General features: G+C 29.5%; 3 non-coding genes and 2 pseudogenes across 3 annotated transcripts; 4 read left to right on the top strand and 1 right to left on the bottom strand.

Annotated features, from left to right (window-relative positions):
* The first annotated feature begins 791 nt into the window (after positions 1 to 791).
* Positions 792 to 8,075, top strand: LOC113381840 (annotated as a pseudogene).
* LOC113381842 lies at positions 6,198 to 6,359 on the top strand. Its single transcript, XR_003367589.1, has one exon. It is a non-coding gene; the product is annotated as a U1 spliceosomal RNA (small nuclear RNA).
* A 2,555-nt stretch (positions 8,076 to 10,630) lies between the features above and the next one.
* Positions 10,631 to 10,792, top strand: LOC113381843. The gene has a single exon (XR_003367590.1). It is a non-coding gene; the product is annotated as a U1 spliceosomal RNA (small nuclear RNA).
* Positions 10,793 to 11,225: 433 nt separating this feature from the next.
* On the top strand, positions 11,226 to 16,718 carry LOC113381841 (annotated as a pseudogene).
* Trnag-gcc lies at positions 11,599 to 11,669 on the bottom strand. The gene has a single exon. It is a non-coding gene; the product is annotated as a tRNA-Gly (tRNA).
* Positions 16,719 to 16,935: the final 217 nt, after the last annotated feature.

Genomic DNA, 16,935 nt, shown 5'->3' with positions numbered 1-16,935 from the left:
ATCTACATTATACTAGGATCTAGGATCTAATAACTCTTCATGCTGCACTAACTTTGACATAAAAAGTCTCGCATTAGTGAGGATGCTGAAGATGCTAAATTAAAATATACGGTAATATTACCTACTCTTCGCAGCAGCACAAATAAAAAAGCTCATCTTATAATCGCTAAGGAACTCATAAGGAGCCTTGTAAATCTCACACAGCTAGTGTATAGAAAAGCACACAGCGAGCTTATTGCAAAGCTCGAAGCTCCGACGGAAAGTCCGCATACGACGCGATCATGATTCCCCTCATGGTATCAATTCGAAGGCGTGCTTCGATCGCGGTGGAGGACAGGCGGTGTTTCGGATAAATTATGAATAAAAGGTGGAGTTTGCAGGGAACCCGCCCTTATTCAACGTAATACCGAAGGGATGCATGCGCACTGAGGTTGATATCAAAGCCTGACAGTACGATCTCAAAAGCCTGACAGGCCAGTTGTGTTTCTTCTCTTCTATGATTTTTAATCATTTCCACCAACATTTTTTTCTTAAAATTGGTATAAACATAGTACTTCCAAAATCTATTAACCCTACAATTCACCTCACAATTTAAAATTATTTCTATAATTTATTCGTGAACTGTGCAATAAAGTGCATATTTAATACACAAGTGTTATTAAAATTTCCAAAGTGACATGACATCAAAATAATTTGGTGAAAATATATTAATTTTGTAAAGTGATTGCCGACCGCCGCGCATGCGGGGCGTATTTGGTTCGCAGGGGTGCGATCAGGGGTGGACTTGGAATATGTTAGAATTTTATTCTAATTTGACTGCATTAGGTGGCGCCATGGGACCCATGAGAGGCCCAGAAGACGAAGCTCTTAGGGGCAATTTACCTTGTGCTGATAGACCAGGTTAGACACAAAATTGTAATTGAACTCATAATCTAAAAATAATAAAAATAGTCCTATATGACTTTCACGTCTAATTTATTAAATATTCTAGAATGGATTTGTGTGCAAAAATCATCGAGAATTATTTTTTATTTATATTTATCACATATTTAAAAATTTATTTTTGAAATTATACGACAATAAGAATTTTTCATCCCAAAAGCTTACAAATATTTTATATACATTATATCTCAGGTGCAATTTAATGCAATCAATATTGTTGTTAAAATAATTAAATGAATAAATCCAAATTAAATTATCATTTGTAATACTTTCATAAATTCTTAAAAATCAATATAATCTAAATTATATAATTTAAGTCAAAATCGTGTTATACAACTCTTTATAATGCCGTATAAAAAAAGTTCTTTTCGAAGAGACCGGAAGGAACTTCTCAAAAAGCTTTTGAAAAAGTTGTTCTTCCCTTATTGTCAATGTTTTTATCGACATTTCCTGAAGTGCTCACCTGCATAGTACATCTTGTATTTGTATATTTGTTATTGTATATATGTATATATAATCCTTTATTTCATAACTTTCATAACTTTCCCAAAAACAGTTTTTATAAATATAAAGTTCATTATTTTCAAATAATTAATGCTGCAAGTAAAGTGGCATATTATATCAACTTTTTCTGTATACTGTGAATTTATAATCCATAATCAATACTTTAACATATATATTTAAACCAGAAATATTCAAAATAGAAACTTAAAATTCTATAACATAAACTTTTATAAAAAATTTTGACTGAGATTTTTGTAATTTTAATATCTAATATGCTATCGTACCTGCTAATATGTAACCATAATTTTTTTATTTTCATATCTATTCTATAAAATCTGTTCATTGTTTTGTATGAGCAGATCGCAAAATAAAAACATCAAAAAAAGTTCCAACAATTATAATTACAATTAAAACAATAAATAAAGTTTTTGCACATATATCCATAATCGATATTATTAAAACTAAAATGAATAATTAATGTACAGGATACAATATACAATAAATAAATTTTAATTTCTAAAATTAAATATTAATTTTTATTTGTAAATATGAAATAGAATATAATATATAAAAGATCATTGCAATCGATAATTGCAATTATCGATTTAATTTGGTATTTTCAGAGAAAAAAAAACAAAACTACACATGTAGACGTGCAGTGTTTTCACTATTTTACAGTCATCATTTTTTCATCTTTAGATTTGGTTTTACGAATGAAAAGGCTTTCAATCTCAATCAGTTATTAGAAAATAATTCTTCAATTCAATCAAATATTAATTTACAGGTATTAACAAGAAATAAAGTTAATCAAAGCTAAATAATTGAAGTTTGACAGTAGGTAAGGTGTGAAATGCAATGCATTTGTTTTTAAATACTAATATAAATTTTTTTATAAAATATTTAATAATGATTAATTTGTATTAAATTAATGTGTTCGATACTTAGAGATTTAATTATTATCAATAAGCAATAAATCAGTGAAAATTAAAGAAAAATGTATAAATTTAAAATATTGATTGTAATAATAATTATTCAGAGTTATATTAATAACTAGCAAACCCGACGAACTCCGTTTCGCCACCAGATGGTTTTCGTGAGAAAGATGAAGAATTTTTTTGTATTTTGATTACAAAATGTATTGATTTTTAGTTGAACTTCTCTAAGTAAATAAAAGTGAATCCGCAAATTATCCGTTTCATGAAGTGCTCTTTGGTAAACTACATTTTACTAATTTTCTTAGCTATAAACCTTGCGGAGCCCGAGACCTTTCCAACGAATGCAAAATTGTCAAAATTGGTTTGTGCGTTCTGGAGTTATATCGTCAGGAAGGAAAACCCGACTTATTTTTATATATATGTAGATAATGTTTCAGAGTTCAGGAAAGTAATTATAAATTCCCTCTGAAAATCGAAAAAACCTACATTATAGTTATTGCTATACTAAAATAAACTATTATTACTATTCTATTATACTTGATAAAAAATGAATCTGCTGAATATAAATATGGAATGATTCAATATACGACTTCATTCATATTAATTCATTCTGTATTGAGTTCTTAATCAAAATTCTTAGATTATTAGTGAGTTTGCTTTTTCTAAATTTTTATTTTTCTATTTTTCAGAATGTGAGCCTCCACCACCTATAGCACCGAGCATAAAACTCGAACCCCAAGCCACTGGCGCTTCATCCTGCACAGGCTGCGGGTCGTCTGATCCTGGACCGATCCTGCTCCGAGTGGCAGACGCATCCTGGCACGAACATTGTTTAAGATGTTGTGCCTGCGGCGACACGTTATCCAGGTCCTGCTTCGCTCGCGATTTACGCCTTTACTGCAGGGCGGATTACGAACGAACAGCATTTGCAGCCAAATGTTTCCCGCTGCTGCGAACGATTGCTCCCGAGGGATTTGGTGATGAGAGCTCAACAGCATGTTTATCATGTGGCTTGTTTTTCTTGCGCCGTTTGTGAAAGACCTCTGCAGAAAGGAGACAGTTTGTTATAAGAGCTGGAAGACTGTTCTGCAGGCGAGACTTTGAAAAGGAGATGTTTTTTCTAGGGTAATAATAATAAATACTTAATAAATACTTAAAATAAATGCTTATTGAATTATACCGCTTATAGAAACTTCAATGTGTTTTTAGTTGATTGACAATTACAACTTTTTACTTCAGTTCTTATAAACATAAAATTACTTTTTAATTTTTTTTTATTTATTTCTTATAACCAATCTGAACCTTGGGTTCAATGAGGTTATTTGCTGACGGGTACAGGGCTTTTAGAAATTTCCCCAATAGAGAATTTCCTTACATAAATAAAGTGATTGTTAATTTATTAAATCTTGCGGCCACTTTCATTTTAATCTTCTCGTAGGTACTTGTTTTTTCTGGTCTATTATTAGAGACTTTTTAATATAAATCAATTTTTGTGTTTAAGAAATATTTCAGTAATTGTGTATTTCAACATATTAAGTTTTTCTAAACATATTATATTATTTTTAAGATTGCTTCAATTTTTTTTTTAATATCTTATGTTTGTTCTCTAGGTGGATGATGATATGATTGTAGATGATTCATCAAGACCAAGAGATGGAAGAAGAGCCCCAAAAGGCCTCGAACGATACTGACATCAGCCCAAAGAAGACAATTCAAAGCATCATTCGAACTTAGTCCTAAACCCTGCAGAAAGTCAGAGAAGCTTTGGCAAAGGAAACTGGACTGAGCGTGCGGTTGTTCAGGTAGAATAGATATATATACTTCTTTAAGACATTTAAAAAAAAATAAAAGCTGATATAATTTGCTACTTCTACGACAATTATTTATTTTAGATAAGTCAAGGAATAAATATATAAAGTATATTAATGGAAAAAAATCAGTCGGATTCTAATTTTATTTTCATAAGGTCAAATGTTTAAGTTATAAATAAAACTTTGCATTAACAATTGAAACTATCTACATACAGTAGAACCTTGATTATCCGGACCTCGGTTATACGGAAATGCGATTATCCGGACTATCATCCGTGACTAATTTATATGTATGAACATATCTACAATTCAAATTTTTGCAGGATTTTTGCTGCAATTCAGTACATGTATGTAATGTAATCGAAGAAAATATGTATGTACATGCATAAGGAAGTGTTAATTTCTCAATAAACATTGATTTTTGTTGATATCTATGTATGCAATTGTTATTTTTAATAAATACACAACATTATTCTTCATACATTCGATTATCCGGATTTTTGATTATCCGAATGCCCATCGAAAACAATTAGTCTGGTTAATCTAGGTTCTAGTGTAATTATTATTACTAACATATGATTGTGTCTTATACTATAGTAAAACTGCAAAGCATATTAATTGAAATGATTCGATAATATTTCTTTTAACACTTTAAATGCCATATTAGTCATTTGTGTATGACTTGTACAGAAATTCTACATATATGTCGGACACGTCAATCACAAATGTCTGACGCAAGCAATACTTTTTCAAAGCCTAAAAATTTCTTGGCTTATATATAAACACTTTTCTCTCGACAAGCCGTGTATTGGAAAAAAAGGTTTATTAGTATAAGGCCATGTAAGTCATGCAGGTGCTAAATAAAAAATAGTTTTTCTCCAGAAATATTTGCTAATTACTTTGACATTTTTCAGTTGCCTAACAGTTTTCTTGATACATTTTTAACTAAATTATCTAATAAAGTTACCATGGCCCACGTATTTTTTTTTCTGATACTGAAAAAAAATACTATCTATATAATATATTATTACACATGTTTACTAAACATATTATTGTGTATCATATACCATAGTAAAACTACAATGCATATTAATTGAAATGATTCGTTAATATTCCTTTTAACACTTTAAATGCCATATCAGTCATTTGTGTATGATTATTAAAAATTCTAAATATATGTCGGACACGTAAATCACAGATGCCCAAGGCAAACTATACATTTTCAGTATGTTTCGAAAGCCAGGGAAACAAAACCTGAAAATTTCTTGACTTATAAGTCCTACAGAGAAAAATTTTACTGTAGGGTTAAAAATAGTGTTTCTTCAGAAATTATGGCAAAAAAAAATTTTGTTTATTACTTTGAAAAAGGTAAAAGTATAACTAAACTATCTAATAGAGTTACCAATGTGCAAAAAATGGCTCTTTTGAGAGAACTAAGCGTCCGATTTGAATTATTGAAAGTACTTTCTTCTTGTTTCAACAAAATAATTAATTTTGGGGAAAAAAAATTGTGTGTATATCGAAAATAATTCAGATTTTAATTTTAATTTTGTTCTAATATAAGCAAATAATTTCAACTTTGCAATTTAAATTATATAATTCTTATAAATATTAATAAAGTTAGAGTGTTTAAAATAATCTATTTAAAACATTTAATATTTCTCGAACATTTCGTTACGGTACGGAAGTAACCAGCAATTTGCCTTAAGACACGATGCCATATTCCACTAGTTTCTGATATTATTGTGGCGATTAACGTGTTAATATTATGTGTAAATTATATATTTTTCAAATTCAATATGCAAAAGGCAATTTTTACAACATCACACATATAATTAAAATTAAATATCATATAGCCATCATATAGCGAAGATGATGAAATGTATCGAGACGTTTCGGCGCTCAATGAAAGCCACTAGATGACGCTACAGCGCATTGCTCTGCTCATACACACCGCAAAACATAGAACGTTCTAGGCTTAGCTAACTGCTTTTTCCGCTGAAGCATACTTACCTGGCGTGGGGGCTACCGTGATCATCAAGGCGGTTCCCCCAGGGCGAGGCCCTTCCATTGCACCTCGGTTGGGCTGACCCCTGCGATTGTCCCTAATGTGGATAACTCGGGCGCGTAATTTTTGGTAGTCGGGACTGCGTACGCGCTGTCCCGGTAATAAACTCTCATAATAAAAATAAGTATACATATATATATAGTATACAAGAATATTCTGAGCTGAAATGTTCAAAAGTTCAAATACTCCCCACGGTATTGGTACCATATACCTTGCCCACACTACTCTAAGGTAACCATGTCCTGTGACGGTAATAACTCTCAATTTTTAATCTAATGAAGTAAATTTGGTTGGTAAGTAAATCGAGGAGCTTTTTCAAGAGCTTTTCAAGCTCGTTCAATTTTAAAGTAAATTTGGTTGTATCGAAGAGCTTTTAACCTTCAATTTGTAATGGAAGATAATATTTCACTAGTGTAGTAAATGCCATGTAAATTTGGTTGTATCGAAGAGCTTTTCACCTTCAATTTTTAAAGTAAATTTGGTTGTATCGAAGAGTTTTTAACCTTCAATTTTTAATGGAAGATAATATTTCACTAGTGTAGTAAATGCCATGTAAATTTGGTTGTATCGAAGAGCTTTTCACCTTCAATTTTTAAAGTAAATTTGGTTGTATTGAAGAGCTTTTAACCTTCAATTTTTAATGGAAGATAATATTTCACTAGTGTGATAAATGCCATGATACGTATACTAATATAGTATTGTGTAAAATTTTTAATGTTATCCATAATGTACCTAAGGTACCTTTATTTAATATAACTATTATATTCATTCCAGGTGTGGTTCCAAAATCAACGCGCAAAAATGAAGAAACTTCAACGTAAAGCAAAACAAGACGGCGGTTCAGGAGGCGACAAGCGGAAAGATTCTGGATCAGGAAATGCAGATGATGGCACTGATGGAGAAGCTGCAGTCAAGCAAGAATCTTTGTGTATGGATGGCTCTTTTTCAGCCTCAAGTAGACCTTTGAATCCGAACATGCCTTATTCGCCAGATGGTAATAATTATTTGTAATATTTGTATGAGTTTCATCCACATTATTAGCACATCACTATGCAAATCACATCAATATACAAATTTGGACTATCGAATATGAAAATGAAACTGACTTTTATGCTTAAGTAAATTGCCTTTTAGTCATTTTTACAAGAAGTATATTTGTGCAGAATACTAAAAATACGCGATATACGTATAGAAAATTTTTCTTTCTCCCTTTTTGTCACACAATTGTATCATACCTTTTATATTTGAAATACTTATTATGGTATTGATAGAACAGATATGAGGGATGATGTACCTACGGGTAGAAATCCGATCGAAATTGGAAGTGTTATGTATACATTTATAATTATTGAAATATATGTTTTAAATTGTAAAAAATTATACGAGTATTAGACATTTTTCACAATTAATTACCTTTACAAATATTGAATTTATTGTTTTATAATATTTCTCACATCTTGCATATTAGTATTATCAGATAAGTAATTTTGAGTGAAATACACATATTTTCCACAAATTTCCATACCATTTTTTTTGGAAATTATCCATTATTTTTAAATATTACAACTGATGTGTCTATTACCAGATTACCCTGCCCATTCTGGTGATAGTTACTGTAGTTCCGAGTTATCTTTGGATGGAAGTACATTCGATGCCCTGGACGATGGAACATCAGATGGAATACCATCATTGCACCAGGATGTAGTTGGTCCAGGCAACCAAGAACCGTCATCTATGTCACACACAGGCTTACTGGTAAATCCTATTGATAAATTGTACCTAATGCAAAATTCATACTTTAGTGGAGAACAATAGTTTGGAAGCATCAATATAATTGAAATGCAATTGTGGTGAAATTTAGATTATGGTAAGCTTAGCTAAACAAAAATTTAAGTATAATGCAAGAAACAGCAACTATTGGATCGTTTACTTTGCTGTTTGATTGATCTGAATTTTTGGCAGTTACAATATTGCTGTGTCGAATTTGTAGACACAGCATTTGAGTCCGAATTAGTATGTTTAAGCTAAATTTAATTTAATTAATCATTAGTTCGATCCAAGTGTACATAAACATATAAATATTTTGAGTATAATATTTGTAAATAAAAATAACATTTGAATATAGCTTTTGAAAACATAATACATATAGAAAATATAAAAGAATTATCTGAAAGATTAACAAGTATTAACAGACTCAAACTTTTAATTTAATGATGGTCATTCTGCGTTCATTAATTATCACAGAATTATAATAATACTAAATCTCAAATATTTTATAGTTTTTTTTTCTATAAAAAATACGATTTATGATTTATATTTATGGTTACTAAAAATTAATCCAAAGATATTAATTATTAGTTATTGTCCAAAATGTTAACTGTGTACTGCAACATAATTTCTATTAAGAAAGATATTACTAGAATCATTTATATTTATTGTTAATATTAATATATATGTTGTTTATATATTTATAGAATAAAGTTTATCCTTCGTCCACATTTTAACAATTTACATATTACTTTAAACTGTAAAAATTGTACGAAGTAACAACACACCATTAAAAAATGTACTATTGCTGTGAAAAAAATATTATTAATTTTAATGTAAGTATATGAGATTAACTATTTAATATATTGTAAATATGAATACATTTGTATCTAGTCATTAAAAGATTATGTACCTATGTAATTAATGGACTTGCCGTTTAGGCTGGCTTTAGTTACAATGAAATAAATTATTTAAAAACAACGTGGGAAATTATTATTTAACTTCACTAAGGAGAAGCGTATGTTTTCGCGAAAAAAATTTGATTTGCTAATTTTAGGTTTCAAGTGAATCTGAATCGACTGAGACCAAATTTGGAAAAAGTGTGTGCTGATGTACACCAATTTTTGATCGATGTTGTATCAAAAATGGTTGGGCCAATTTTAAATAATTAAAGACCCTTCGGTGAAGCTCGATAAAAATTACCTTTTGTCAGTTTTGTGCGACGATCGGCTAAACCGTTTCTTCATAATTATCAGAAAAGTATAGAATTTTTCGTCCACATTTTAGTCCACGATCTTGAATCGATTTTGAAAATTAAAAAACTATTCGAAATATAATAGATAAGAATCGTATTAATTAGTTGTTTATGAGATCTTAAGAGATCTTTGTAGTCTATAACAAGATACTAAAATATTATAGACCAGTAGTCGGGGAACTTTTGGAACCATTATCCCAAAATGTTTTTGTGCAACCTCTCATTACCCCACAGAGTCTATAATTGGAATCTGTTTGCATACTTCTGTATAACCTCCCATAACCCGCAGATTGCTACATTGTTTGTTACTTCCAAACCTTGAAAAAGACTGAAATAAATGGTTTGAAGGAAACAATAAGTAAAAATTATATTCTTTATGAATACATATATTTTTCATGAAAATCCTACTAATACATGAACAAACTAGTGGTGTATGGCATCATGCCTTAAGGCAAATTGCTGGTACTTTCCGCACCCAGTTGTGACACTGAAGCTGATTTAAAACAAGCGAGATATTTAATTTGTTTTAGTGCGAAAACTACTTATTTCTTCACATTTTCAGCTAATGCAGAAATTCTTTCCGATAGTAGGTTTTACTGAAGTTGATTCAGTGCTTCTCAAATATATACATTTTACCCCCAAAAATACCTCTTTTACTCAATTTGGAGTAATTTACCCCGGTTCCACTCTTATAGACCTATGATAAGCGGTTGATTTATAAAAATTCATCTAAGTTTAGAATTTCGCCATGAGCTGTAGCTAGCTACTGATCACAGTTGACGTCCACACTTGAAAAAATACACTTTTAGAATACGAAATGTATTTTTTTATTTAGAAAATAAAATGTGTTAAATAAATTAATTTAATGTACGAGTATGCAATAAATTCAATTATATATATGAAAGTCATCATTTGGATATCGTATTGATTATTTTTCAGTAAAAAGAAAAATATTATTTTCGAAGAAAACAGTTGAATATTTTATCCATAAATGAAAAGTATATGATTTTATCTAAATAGCTCAAGTTCAATTCTTATTGATAAAGTTGATTCTGTATACATATTGGGAAGTTCATGCAATTTGTTTTAAGGTAAATTTCAAATTATAGAATACATCATTACAATATAATTTTAATAATATTCTAATATAACTTGACGATACTTGTATAATATTACAATTATCACAAAATATTATTATTCAAGATAAATACTTCTTCGGTTAGTTGCTCTTCTAAAGTTCTTGTTCGAAGTACTCTCCATAGATAACGCCGCTGCGCATTTCTCAGCTTACACACACCGCGAAACATAGAACGTCCCAAGCTTAGCAAACTGCTTTTTCCGCTGAAGCATACTTACCTGGCGTGGGGGCTACCGTGATCACTAAGGCGGTTCCCCCAGGGCGAGGCCCTTCCATTGCACCTCGGTTGGGCTGACCCCTGCGATTGTCCCTAATGTGGATAACTCGGGCGCGTAATTTTTGGTAGTCGGACTGCGTACGCGCTGTCCCGGTAACTAACTCTCATATTAAAAATAAGTATACATATATAGTATACAAGAATATTCTGAGCTGAAATGTTCAAGTACTCCCCACGGTATTAGTAGTTGGTACGGTGGTACCATATACCTTGCCCACACTACTCTAAGGTAACCATGCTCTGTGACGGTACTAAACTCTCAATTTTTTATCTAATGAAGTAAATTTGGTTGTATCGAAGAGCTTTTTCAAGAGCTTCTAACCTTCAATTTTTAAAGTAAATTGGTTGTATCGAAGAGCTTTTAACCTTCAATTTTTAATGGAAGATAATATTTCACTAGTGTAGTGTAAATGCCATATAGTATTGTGTTAAATTTTTAATGTTATACATAATGTGCCTTTATTTAATATATATAGTATACAAGAATATTCTGTATTCTGCCTGAAAAATAGTCAAGAAAGATGAAAGATGAAGAAAAATAGTCAAGATTACCATGATTTTGGTATGGTGTTATCATTGGTATGATATGTACCTGGGCTAATTTTTTTTATAGAATTAGAAATATTTACCAGAAGAATTATTATTTTTTAGACGATTTTATTAGTGGAGGATAGTCTCTTTGGATGTCCGATAAACATCTTGAGTATATTAAAAGATTAGGTAAGCACACATGTATGAGTATATTATATTCTCAATTCTCTTATATATTGTCTAGGTATGTTGATAATTTAATTTAATTAAATTTAAGTTTAATATTATTTAAAAATTAAAATATAGTAATAATATTATATTTAAAAATGTATATATAAGAAATAAAATAAAATATTAAAAAAAAAAGAATTGCATCGGCCGGGAATCGAACCCGGGCCGCCCGCGTGGCAGGCGAGCATTCTACCACTGAACCACCGATGCTTGTGTAAAATTGTACTATATCGCGTTAATAATACAGCATATAAATGTTATTTTAATTATTTTTAAGTATTTTCATTTATTAATAAATGCATATATTTTAATTTAATTATACTATTTAATATTGTTATTAATTTGGTCATCATTTTCTTTATAAAATAACTACAAAAGTACAATCGATTGTTTCATATTTCTTCACCAACACCAATCAAGATGTTGCACTTACTTAACATTTATGCATTGTTCCTTTCAAAGTGTTGACATATAATTAATAAATAATGCATTTCAAATAGATCTCAATATGCAATGCTGATTTAAATAGTTATTATTGCATGAACAGTGTTCTGAGTGTCAATAATATGGAAAAAAGTTAAATTTATCATATTACAAAAGACTTTTCAAAACATAACCAATGAGAAACATATGACAGCTAGTAAATATAAATAAAATTATTCTTTTTCAAAATAAATGTTTATAATTAATAATGGATAAAAGGTGATAGATTTCGATAAGGGTGCAGAACGTGCTTGTCAATTAAAAAAGATATGAGACCATTATTTGAGGAATTAATTGCTACTTTACTTATGGAATGCACAATAATAAATCAAGGTAAATGACTATAACAAGATTTAGATTCATTTAAGCTTATTTAGATTAAAGAAATATTATTATATTAGTTACCAGTGTCATCAACTGGATTATGACAAAAACCTTCCTTACCAGCATTTGTTAAAAGCACACACTGCAAAATATTATTTTGTACAATTAATTTAAGCCTTCAAGGCACTATTTACTTATAAAATTGATACAAATAACATTATTTATATCAAGTGAACCTTTATCGATCAAGAATTTGCTTAGATCCACTAATTTGTAGCCGTAGTATCAATTTTCAATAATAGACATGCTCATGTTAACGAAACCCTATGTATGTTATATAATCTTTAGTACCTTGATATTTAGTTTAAATCAATATATATTTTATATTTCTATTCTCTTCTAGGTGTCCCAAACGGATGGCTTGCTGGACAGATTTGTGTGCAATGTGTCCCACCAAATAAGTCGATGTCATTCATTTAAATCCCAAGTTGAACGATCAGATGTTACTCTTAGAGATTATGTACAACAAATGGTTATAACAACAATTTATCATCTCTAGTTTTAATATATTATATTGTATTTTTTTTTCTAGCAACAAGCTAATCAAACCAACAACAAAACAGACAAGTACTTTTAACAGTTTCAGAGGAGAAGATTTGAAATGGTGGTACCCGATTTAATATCAGACCAAAATGGACATAATTTTTACACAAACAGTAAATATATTCATACAGAAATAGTTGTAAATGCATTTTACTCATTAATTATGTTTTAGATCAAAGCGGAAAATACACATATTACGAATACTGATGGTACAAATTTTAAAGTTATTGAACTTTACGACCAGATCAATGAAAGTAGTGGATGCTCGCAGCAGATTCAAGTACATGTTTGCAACAACATGCTTTGACTGATTCGCAACTTTTAGAGCAAAATGCTCAGCAACATGAAATTATTCAGAATATTGTTAATAGTAGTGAATTACAGACTCAACAAATAGCTAGGTAAAATAAATTTATATTTTGTGGGTTTAGATTAATAACACATCTATGTGAAAGGTCAATTTATTATCAGGTTTAACAAAACTGTAAATTCAAGAATAAAAATATTTTGCATGATCCATATATGAAATCTAACAATTCAAATCATTGTCTGACTATTATATATTCTTACATTGTTTTATTTCTATTCAATATGTTGAATTATGGTTTGAAAGCTTTGCTTCAGCTTTTTACTCACATTACATATTATTTTTTACATTATAATCATATCTATCTTTGGTATTTGTACCTGTGCTTATTAAAAAATTTTACACACAGGTTAACATATACACTACGGTGTCAAGCTTTGTGTTAGGTTGTTTGAAATCTTCTAATTTAAATTATATTCTAATACTATAAACTTTCAATGTATATATGTTATTAAACAAAATGTTTGTATTGTTTTTATAGTATTCAGCAGCAACAGGAAGAAATAAAACAACAAAACATAATCACATTGCAGCAAGAAAATTCAACAATTAGAAGAATCACAGAAGAATGTATCAACCCGAACAGAACGAGATTAATTTTGATGATCCTGAAGAAGATAAAAGTTATTTAGGTAGTATACATTTTTTTTTGATTTGGTCTTAAATTAGATAAAATAGAAGTAAAAATATATAGATAAAGATAAAGTAGAAGTAAGATAGATAGATAAAGTTATACAAGAATAATAGAATTTATATTATTTATTTTTAATTTATTTTTCAGAATTAGTCACCTTTCAAGCAGCTGCTTCAGTAACACCTGGAAGGCATATATGTAACCTGTGTTGTAAAGAATTCAAACACTCGAAGTGGTGAAAGCACACATGAGATCACATTCAAATTGGATAAAGGTTTAATATAACTACATAACTTTTCATCTACTGTATTGTAATACGTAAGCACTAATGTTCTCTAATTACTTAAAGGCAAATTGCAAAAAAGCCCCCAATTTGTACAATATGCAACCGAAGTTTTAAAGGTCCAGGGATGCTGAAAATGCATATGAAAACACATGAGGTATTCAATGTAGATAATAAATAATAAATTATATAAAATATGTACTAACAAACAAATGTTTATTAGGCAAACCAGAAAAACCACCTACGTGTACAGTGTGTCATAAGGAATTTAAATCAAAAACTATATTATATCGGCATAGGCAAACACTTTTGAGGTGAATACATAATGGCTCATATTTAGTTAATTTTTATATTTAATTCATAAGTTATTATGCTTTATTTTGGTATATATTTAAATATTATTTTAAATTTGGAAATGTTTGAACCTGTTGTCTTATATTCTTATTATTACAGAAAAAGCTGTATCCTTGTACAGTTTGTGAAAAAAGCTTTATTTCCAACTATGCTCTGCAAGCCCATCTTGCCCGACACCGTGGAGAAAAAACCATATAAATGCTACAATTGCGAGAAAAGTTTTATAAACTACAGATTAAAGGTAAATATATAATAAATCTTATATATTATATGTAAATAATACATAAATTATCTATTATCTACTGAAATATACAGAATTTATTATCTACTATACAGAAATTACCATAGGCATTTGCAAAATGAATTTTTTAGGTTCACATGAGGCTTCATACTGGAAGAAAAACCTTTAAATTGTCCAGACTGTGGAAAAGCCTTTAGACGTCATAGTACCTATGCCAGCATGCTAAGAAACATCGAGGTGTAAGGGATCATGTTTGTGCAACTTGTGGAAAAGCTTCTTTGAGTTTCTAAATTAATGCCCATATGCGTGTTCATACAGGTATACTACTTGCAAATTTAATACTTTTTTATATTTGTTTTATGTGCTATATACTACTATACAACAATAATTAAATTCACAAAGTTTTACATTAATATGTGATCTATAAAGCATTAAATATTACCATTGCTAAAAAAACTTTTTTAATATTGCAATTGATGAAACTTTATACAACTATATTCATTGCTCATAATCTATTTCTAGGTGAAAAAACGTTGAAATGCCAGTACTGTTCTCGTAGATTTACTCAACAATCAGCTTTGATTTATCATCGAAGAAGAACGCATACTGGTGAAAGACCGTATGCTTGTGAATCACCAGGATGTGATATGAAATTTGCAACCAGCTCAGCTCGAAATAATCATATGGCTACACACACGGGATTTAAAAAGTAAATATTAGCGAAATTAAAGAAAACGCTCATACTAATATATATAAAATTATAGAGATCAAATGAGAATTTATTAAATAATATTTAAAATAAATTAAAATTTATATTTTAATATTCAAAAATGTATTCTTTGAAAACTAATGATATAAAGATTAATAAAAATGATATGGTAATTACTGTTAAAATATCAGCTCAATATATCTTCATCTAGTCTAATTTCTCTAAATTAAATAAAAGTTTATGTTTTCTTTGATAAAAAATAATTATTATTTTCTTTTGTTTATATTTAGATTTGCTTGTTCTGATTGTGGAAAAGGATGCACGAATAGGACTGAACTTAAAATTCATATGACAAAACATACAGGAGAGAAAATTGTTTCCTTGTGAATTTTGTGATCAGAAATTTTCTACTGCTAGTTATCTTGCTGTTCATAGGTATATTAATATACATGATTATTTTAAACATTCACTCAAAAGTTTTATTAGAAACATTTGAGTAATGATGTAATATTTTCTATTTAGGCGTCACCATACAGGAGAGAAAAAATATGTTTGTGAAACGTGTGGGAAGGGCTATGTGGAGTCTGGCTCCTATAAAAAAACATATAAAGACACATGAAACGGCTAATAATGCTAAGACATTTTCTGCACTTTGTGTAACAAATCTTATACACAGGTAATTATGAGAACCTATGTGTTGTTCCTACAATAACATGTATTTTGTTTAATTATATTTAAAGTATTTAGCAATATTAAGCTAATAATTTTAAAAAAGTAATTATTTTTGTTTTTAGTCTCAAAACCTTAAAAAAACATATGATGACTCATCAACAAGATCAACAAAATCAGCAAGTTCAGCAACACAACAACAACAGCAACAACCACAAACTCAACAACAAACGATAATTCAAGCCCAGCCACAAACTGTAAAAATGCATCAAATTAGGCAAGCATCTCCTGATACCGTACTTGGCCAGGTCAGATATAAAAACTAATAAATACAGTTTATTTCCATGCTTAGTTTCTGTTTAAATATAATATTTCGTTGTTAATTTTTATGTTTTAGGTTTCACTACAACATCCCCTTCATATGCAAACAATCAGCAGTTGTCGAGTTACCCTCCCTTCAAGTCCCGCCGTTTAGTTCACTTATCAACAGCTGGCGGACAATTACTACAAATACAACCAGATCAACTCGGACAATTAACACATCGAATAATACTGCAGTCAAATGGACAAACTATTTATGGCAACAGCAACAGTAGGATTTCTTACATAATAGAATAATATATTATTTGAGACAGGTGAGAAATACGTAAGAGTTGTAATATATGCACTGGACAGGGAGAAAAAGGTTTGTTTGTGTTTTTTTTATATCTTCTTTCTCTTTTATATGCTTTAAACAATTGCTTGAGCAATTTGTACTATTCTCTTTAATAAAATAATATATATTTTAATTGACTAAAACAAATTCTAGA

This window comes from Ctenocephalides felis, unplaced genomic scaffold (genome assembly GCF_003426905.1).
Source record: "Ctenocephalides felis isolate EL2017-DRISC unplaced genomic scaffold, ASM342690v1 CF-g0.4_SCAFFOLD_03109, whole genome shotgun sequence".
NCBI classification, from domain to species: Eukaryota; Metazoa; Arthropoda; class Insecta; order Siphonaptera; family Pulicidae; genus Ctenocephalides; species Ctenocephalides felis.
Note: the sequence above shows the minus strand (reverse complement) of the source record. Positions and strands in the feature narration are given on the sequence as shown.